Genomic DNA, 9,771 nt, shown 5'->3' on the forward strand with positions numbered 1-9,771 from the left:
ATATGGTAAAAAATATTACTTAGATCCTCATTTTTTGAGCAGATGGTCTTGACACTTCCCGCAAGAACAGAGTAAGCTCTCACGTTCGCTTTCACTTCCACATGTGAAGGATTGTGAACCCCATCAAGAGCAAGCGGCAAGAAATTATGGTCTCCTACCAGTATTTAAGGTCATATTTTTGGAAAAGCTTATATCGCACTATAAGCGGATATCCCATTTTTGCACATTTGTTATTTAAAAATTTATCCTATCCCTACGTATAATATACACAAATGTTTAACGTATTTATTAGTGTTGTGTAGTCGCTGTACGGCAAATAAGAGTGTTGCTATCTTAGGTTGTTCTTAATCTTTTTCCAGAATAGTGTAATAAATTAGAATGGTTTAGTCTGCCTTTTGAGCAGAATGGACTCCGTGGATATAAATGTTGTCAATTTGAAACAAACATTTCTTCAGCTTTACAACGGTGTGTGATTCATTGCGCTACGCTAATTAGGAGCTGCACAAGAGCTGTGCAAATCAAGGTCTGCAATTGTTTCTTAAGTTACTAGCGGGAGTCATGATTGCTGGCCATATAGAAAAGAACTCAGATGATGATGCTGATGTGACCCAGCCAAATCTTGTTCCTTAACATCCCAGAACACATTCCAAAAGTCAAATTCTCTATAAGCGAACCTTTCAACAGAACCTATGTCCGGCCCCTCGACTATTTGGTTAAATATATTACTCCAAGCGTTTCCTTAGCATGCAATACGATTTTTTGGATAGCGCCTACCACCCATTGCAATTACTTTTCAGGTAGAATCCATTATAGATGTTTAAAGTATTGCAAATTTAGTCTAAAATAATACGCTGTACACACAAATTATATCTGGGAAACTTCATACACTAATGGGTTAAGGAATAGGCCCTGTATCTCATATTTTGAACGCTCACTTGTCTATTGATGTGATTTCCTTCATTAACAGCTAAAGGACTGTTTTGTGTTGCTATCATTTGTCTTTGGTCTAGAGGTAACTTGTCAGTTGTTTCTTCTTTTCCTACAGGCAAAATTCTGTTTCAATTCATGAGTGTTGTTTATCAGAGGCCTACTTCACACCACGTAGGCTTTATTATTGAAAAAAACTTCATCGGGTTGAGAACCTTCCCGATAAGAAATTTGATGACGACAAGTTTTTCTGTTAAGAGAGATTTCAGATAGCAAATGCAATATTTCACATATGTCTGCTAGTGTATAACATTGAAAAATCACATCTATGTATTCACACGAGGTATTCACGTGTGCTCACCAAATGGGTTTCAATTGAACATATATGAATATTTTTCTGCATTAAATTCAATTGAACTTTTTATTTCAGATTTAGCAAAAACAAAGAAAAAACAGTGCATCTGTTACCCGGAATGTGATACTGAAAGCTTTATAACATCAAATATCTGGTCATTGAAGTAAGTAATGTTGTTTTCTTTCGTGTGATATACTAACATGCAATTAATGAGCAATTCGAACGCATGCAACTAGGGGAGTATGCGGCACCATTTTCAAATATGATACTATAAATGTACATTTAAACAACCTAGGTTACCTCTTCATATTATAATCACCCAAAGTTTAGGCATTCTCCTGACCCTAACCTGAAATAATTATGTTTAACTGTTAATGATTTTAATTTCTTATCCCACTTTATGATTGAAAATAAGTTTAATTATAAATTCGTGCTTTTGAGGAAAATCGGAAATGTACAAACTTAAAGTTTGTGCTTACAAACTAAAAGAATTTTCTTACGTTCGCCAAACTATGTTCTCTTTCTTTGTAGCGATAACAACATAACTTTTCCTGGAGAGAATTTCCTGAGGAGTTGTCACTGCAAATACTAAGAAAATTACTTAAAACCGCGATATGACTAAGGACCGTATTTTTTATGTAGTACAAAGTACCGAAATTTGTAAATACATATGTAACAAAAATCAATGAAATATGTGTGAAATATCTTAAAAATATGAAAATATTTAAAAATATTTTTTCGTGTTTATTTTGTGCCTGTGGTATTTTCTTAGCTAATAAATATACTGTAGCAAGTTTATGTAATTAAAGCTTAACAAGTGTAAATAACTTCCTACAGATACGTACAAATTTTCATGAGAAAAAATGAAAATATCTATCCAGAAAGTAAAAAATAACATTATTGAACATATAGACATAAAAAATATTTATTTAAATAAAAGGCACTTACTTTTGGGACGAACAATGAACCACTAAATAATTTTACGCAATGGAAAAACTTTGTCACTAACTTGTCACTGATACGTTCAAATTTTCACTAAGAACTAATAAAATTGTCTCGTGGAGAAACGAAAATCATATTATTGAATATCAAAAGAGAAAAAATATTTAAGAGAAAGAACGCTTACCTTTGGAACTTTCAAATTTATAACTGCACGTTTGAAAACTTCACTAACTTTCGATACATACGTTAAGCTTTAATAAGGAACAAATAGACTTTGTAAACACATTATTGTATATCAAAATAGAAAATATCTTCAAAACAAAAAGCGCTTACTTTCCAGATGAAAAATAAACCACTAAATATTTTTGTATAATGAACTGCGTATTCAAACATTTCGTGTCACTAACTTGACATAAATACATTGAAATTAAAAAAAAATAATGAAATTGTCTAGTAGGGAAATGAAAATCACATTATTGAATATCGGAATGGAAAAAAAATATTATTTAAAATAACGAGCGCTTACTTTCGGAGTGCACAATGAACCACTAAGTAGCCTATTTTTTATGCTGGTATTCTAAAAATTCACTAACTCGCCACAGATACTTCAAGCTTTCACTATAACAAATGAAATTGTCTCACACAAAAATGAAAACCACATTATTGTTGTGACGATTTGCAGACTCCATTTTTAATTATTTAGCTCGTAATTTCCACACAAAGATGAGATCTGCTCGCACTATAAGTTAGTGGATGTCACAAAAGTATTATAAACAAATTACACCATGACCTTCATGGGAAAAGTGGATTAACCTAGGGGAAATGACAACATAAATTGAAATTATTTAGTTTATTATACAACTAAAATGGTAATATACATCAACATTTAATTTAGGTATTTTACAAAATTAATTAGTAAAAGTAGTGATATTTGCCTCTTCAGTGATCTTTGACTACATTATCATAATTTGAAGAATTAAATAGACTTTCAAGCATTTGAGTTAGCAAAGATAAAAAGGACGAATTACGAGTATGCGACGTTTACTCTTATTCGTGAGAGTTTTACTATCAACTGATGAATCATCTTGCAGTGCTGACTGACATATTATTACTTGAGCTCAAAATAGCAAATGTGCATGTACATACCTTGAATAGAAGTCTTGTTACACCCTGCAACTTGGTGTCCCGAAGGTCTGAGTTCTTATACACGTCGTCACTACGTCGTGGCCGCCCGAATGAATTATTATCTAGACCTTGAGGTCCCTTTTTATTATTTGTGCAAGGGCCACTCCCAAACCGCACATCAGTCATCACATCCTGGTCGTCAGATTCACAAATATGGAAACTTATTGCTCTCTGCATTCTGATTGGCTATTAGCAAGAAACCGCACCCAAAATTTATGGCGTGATCCAGCACACACGTGGATGGCGTGACTGTTACCGCCGGAAGATTTCAATAACAGGATTTCCAGAATTATCCACATTTATCTATGACTGGTCCAGAGATTCTTAACTATTAACCAAAATTTCCGCAAATGCGGGGTCACGTTGACAAATTTGTAATAGTTCATCCTGTTTGTAACCAAGCATAAGTAAACATCCTATGACCTTTTGCGCAGTAAAACAACCATAATCAACTTCGAGGTTTTGCGTAGTTCCGTTCTCTGTTACCAGCTCATGATAAGTTACAAGAGAAACCGTCCTGTAATTGCACATTAATCCAAAATAGCCTTTTTCAATTCCTTCAATAAAGAGCAATGTAACCATATTTTGAATCCGGCGTCACATTCCCACTGCTTCATAATTTTCGTCCTCGAAAATCATCAAGAAGCGAGCGCTCAAGCAGGCTGAAGTAACCAATACTTTTCGAATGACCCTCGTATGAAATGAAGATTTTGCAAAATATGTGAATTGTATGTCATGCACATAATATGAGTTGACTAATATGAGTTTGTTGTCGTCATAGTCGTAATTCACCTTATTTATACAATAAAATAATGTACACGTGCAATATAATGATAAATGTCCGCCTTCTCATGGAAATGACACAATAGACGGATACTTAGGCATGAAAAACATCAAGTGAATAATCATAAAAATTCGCAGAACATATAACATATGGAAATGACACATAACATATTGCATATTGCATATAATAACATATTGCTGCTGTGTTAAGTTAGGGAAGTATGATCTTAAGAATAATGGTTAACAACTTTTGGAACATTGTGTTGAAACATTTGGAATTTCTACAACTGCAATTAAGGTCCTTAACAAAAATACTACAAAGATAATGAAGAGTTGATAATAATTTGAACATGCTACTGTGACTGAATGGCACTGACGTATTACAGGAAAGTTAAAAAAAAAAAAAAAACAAAACAAAACAAATGAACAGTTATAACTTGCTTGCTACATGCATATAAGTTATGGAATGAAATGACCACATTATACTTAATAAGATTTATAATTGGTCGAATACGCAACCTAACAAGAAATCACGTAACTGAAATACTACATATATTGAAAATCAATAATATTTTGAATCATGCGTCATTAGCAAAAGTGAATAGTACAATAATCTATTAATGCCCTAGAAGGTCAATATAACTAACAGGTTCCATGTCTTTCAAATTTCATTACAACTGATTTGAGAATAAGCAGTGAATCGATAAACATCAACATTGTAAGTGAACTGTTCTGTGCATGGAGAGGGCATAGGGCAAAAGTAACGATAATAATAAATTAGACTAATTAGTAATAACAAGGAACTATCAGGATTATCGTCCTAACGATACAGTTATAACGCTATCCTAGATTCAAACTTAGTTCTGTTAGGACTGTTAAGTCGGTATACGGTTTATGTACGTTAAATACGTATAACTTAGTGAGATGTATGTTAGTTCAATTTTAACGAAATAGGGTCTCATTAGTTTTGAACGATACACAATTAAGGATGAATTAATATTGTCTACTCAGGAACACAGTTACTTAAATTTATTTTAACATTATTCCATTGTTTCCATATATATTCAAGGTAGTACCAATATCATGATTATGAAGGTATTGATCAAGAATTAATAATTGATTAGAGATTAATGACTATTAGATCGATAACTTTAGCAATTTGAATAACATTAACAATGTATAACAAATAACGAGTTTGTTTTGCCTTACAAAGCATTTAACCTTATTCAATTGCTTACAGGAATGAATGAATATTTACAATATAGTCCAATTGAAGGTAAAGAACCAGGAATATAAATTGAAAAGTCAATTTCCATAAGTAGATTGCAATAAGAATTTTACAGACTTGAGTTGTTCATGAGGGACGTGAAAGAGTCATTATTATTGATATAACATGTAGAGTCAAGGAGGTTATGGCAATAGATTTGAAGTACAATTTATATTTCAATTAAAAAAAAAAATATCAAACAGACAAATCACAAGACTTAAAATGAAGGTGGCCATTTGGTACGCCTTGAGGCTACATGGCATGAGACCCTATTTAGTTATGATTACTCTATTTTTATACCCAATATAAAGAGTGAGTTCTTCTCTTTCCTTTCTCCTCTTTCTGTGCATTTTAAGAGGTTACAAGTGTATTTTTTTTAAAAAAAAAGAGAGAGGAAGGAAAAAGATTGTTATTTATTATTCTGGGACTTTTGGAGGAATGAACCAATACCTGGTAGATTTGGAAATTCCACACTTGGTGGTATTACTTCCGCCTGGTCGTAATCATTTACATTTTTTTTGGGGGGGGGCAGGGGTGGGGTGGCAATAATCGGGTTTGTAACTCTTCGTATGAAGGGCAATCGTCTCTCCTTCTTTCCCATTCTGTACTTAAGGCAGCCATCGGAACGAGGAGAGAGGATGTTAGCTTGCCCATCTTGTGACGAAGGGGAATCGAACCGCAGGGTACTTGCATTCAATGTTTAGTGTGCATATCATGCATAATTAGTTTATAGAGGAAAGTTTGGTTGAATATCATTATGTGCCACGCAGTGGACAAAACCACAAGAAGCTGATACTGACTTCCTGTTGACGCTGATATGATATTAAAAATAATATTACAGGAAGCTTGTATGAATACTGCTACTGCAAAACAAGAACAGTGTTTCCATTGTGATAAGTGATTGTGAGCTAGGAAAAGAGTTTTAAAATTTGCTACGTTTGCTATTCTTATAATTCTGAATTATGTTATTCCTATTCTGGTGAATAGGTACCCGGTTAGCATAATTGGGAGGTTGACGAATCGGAGGAAATAATTCCAATTGCCAAATATGGTTGAAATTAGGAAATCTAGAATATCATTGGTGCTTGCAAGTGATCAGTGGCAGGAAGGGCGTTAGCAGGAAAGGGAGTTATCCCAAGGAGTGTATAGCAACATATTAGTTCTTCACTTATTCAATTTTGTGCGCGGATACTTGGAAGTACGTTTATACGGGACATGGGACTTCTTAGGTGTGAGAAGAAGACGTTCACTAATTAGATAAGTATATCTCTATTCTACACTTTACATTATATTTTATATTTGCGTGTTTGTTTTTTGTTAAGTTTTAACGTTACTTTGAACATATCCAGTGAACATATCCAGTAATGAAACAGGCGTCCGTGAGTTTCCTCCAATACTTGTACTACGTTTCTGAAGGTTTTACCAATCGTTCAGAAGCATCTTTTCCCAACGCAGTCTCACATACAATTCACATGCCGTAGGCAAGAATTACTCATGAAACAAATAGAATAACAATATTAGTAATAATTATAATTTAAAAAAAAATACACGTAATGAACTCTAATTAACAACTCCCAATTATTAATATATTTTAATAAGGATTAGTTATTATTAACAAGATTCAATAATCTATATATATATATGAAAAACCTGTTTTTTTTTTAAATTAACAATGGTGTGATGTATCTAAAACTATAAAGTTCATTCATCTCTATGTCCTTGTTCGTTTGATATCAGCTTTGGCTGAACTTGTGAACGACTTCCTTTTGTTTTGTTTTATCATTACATAATTCAAGGCTTTTATTTGTTAGCAAAATAGTAACATAGTGGTAGAGTTATGTGTTTTAGAATTTATATTAATTTAATTTATTAAGCAAAAGATAAAGGACTCTACCACAAGCCTTTTTTTTTTTTTTTAAGTGCGTGTGGTGTATGTGTCTTGCTTATATCGGCTTCATGCTTCTCTTTTTTTTTTTTTGTTTTTCCTTTCATACCTTTCCTGGAATAAGAAATCTATCCGAGTCGTTGGATAGCAGAGGCAATAGGATCCTCGATTAGTCTATCGGCGATAAAAGATTCTTATTCATTACCTGATAGCAATGCAAGATCCCTAAATATTACCTTGTCTATGCTTTTACGCACGGTGTAAATGAAAAAATTAATTGAAAATGAATGAACATTAATGAACATAAGCCTTTATTTATAAGATGAATTATCTACGAGGTTATTTGTGATTTTTATCTAACAAGAATATACCTTTGCCTCTTAGCATAGAATTAAAGATAATAGTCAATTGTATGCTGAAATAAGAATACAGTTTAGATAATTTAATTATACTCACTGGTCTGGCAATCAAACCTTTTTTTTTCTGTAAAGAGAAAACTGCATTATTTATCAGAGTTACTTTACTGATTGTTGTTACATACTATTTTGTACCAGAATTTTTTTTTTTTATAATTATACAGTGAGGCTAAGAGAGACAGTGTAATAAAGAATGAATGAGAATGAACATAAAAATAAGAAAAGTGGGAGGGAACAGGAGAATCTCGAGAAACACAAACACACTGTGTTGGTCCTCCTTAATTATTAAGATGGGTTAATCATTAAGATTAAACACTAATGAGGTCGTAGAAAACTAGGTCGACATAACGGCACATGAGGAAGAAGAGGGTACGCACAATTACTTTTGAATCCTACACAAGAAGATTCAAGTCGAAACTACTGGCCATCTCAGGTATAGGGGTACAATGTAGATAGCTATATCAATTGTACACAGATACCTGTAATGGAGGGTAGGGAGATTCATCCCCATCGATGCTGCATGAGTTAGAAGGATTTCTTTGGTTGTGGAACCTGACCTATTTGCATGACTACCAATGACCTCTGTAAGGCACCAACCTGACCTAACGTTTTTCATTCATATCGTTAGGCAAGTTGGCTCCTGATGGAGTGTCTTTGATTTGCTTCGCACGTTTTCGACCAAATGGATGAAGAAGGGATTGAAGACCTTCACCAATGGATCTACACATAATAGCAGCATGTCTTAACTAGGAAAGCACTAAAGCGGGATGAGGTATATGTGTTCGGGTAACTAGATGGAATGTAGCATGATCATGGGAATGTAGCATGTAGTATTGGTAGATAAGAGTGCATAATGACACAACTGTTTCTTTAAGGCATTGTCACTGTTTCTTGCCTTGTGTAGTTATTCTCACTATATGTCATGTAAGGGTGATTGCATGATGCATGTACGTATCAAGTTTTTATTTTATTTTAAAGCTTTTAGTAACCTAAAATAAAGTGCCTATAGAAATTACGCATAATTAGTTAGTTGTAATTAGTTAAAAAAAAGTGAAATGAAATCTTGAATTTAACGTCCCACGGTTATGCCGGTTAGGCTAAAGGAAACGGTAAGAATGAGAAATGAGTGAAATGGTGGAATGAAGAAGGTGGGAGGAAACGGGAGAACCCCGAGAAAACCCTCGAGCACGATGTTTGTCCACCACAAGGTTCACACGGCGCGAGCTGGGATCGAACCAGGGAACCCAAGCACCGGAGGTGAACGCTCTACTACTGAGCCTCCGCGCTCCCCCCTTGTAATTAGTTGACACCTAGACATATTGAATAACTTTATTTAAAAAATATAATGATTTAGATATATATATATATAGATATAATGTACATAAGGAATAATGTACTAATTAACAATTTTCAATTGAATGGTAGCATTGTATCTTTATATGTTCTATAGACTATACAAGATGTGTACTATCTTTAATAAGGATTTATCATATAATTTATATGGAGTGTTACTAAGATACATCATGCCAATGTGCAAATATATATATATAGTAGTCTAAAAATAATAAAAGTGCGCTAAATATAATTATAATTCCAAAATATAATAACTACTTAAATATCTACTAAAAAACTGAAAAATTAAACAACTATTAACTACAAGATAATACAACTGAAAGTTAGAACTACTGAGTAACTAGTGAATACTAAACATTAATACATTTAAATATCTTCAGTACTAAAAACTCAACTATAATATAATAACCTAAAATATTGAATAGTAAAAACAAATCTATTTACTGAATACTAAGCTTAAAGTGAGTTAAATAATCTTTGAATATTGAAAGGTAATAAAATAAGCTGAAAGCTAGGATTATTGGAATCAAACAACCTAATAACTACTGCATGTAGTTAGATACATATAAATGATTACACATTTTATTTCATATTTATCTATTGCTATTTATTTCATAATAATATTTTTATTTTACTAAAAGAATCTAAATGTCTACTG

This window comes from Thermobia domestica, chromosome 7 (genome assembly GCF_964235325.1).
Source record: "Thermobia domestica chromosome 7, izTheDome1.hap1.1, whole genome shotgun sequence".
Lineage (NCBI taxonomy): Eukaryota > Metazoa > Arthropoda > Insecta > Zygentoma > Lepismatidae > Thermobia > Thermobia domestica.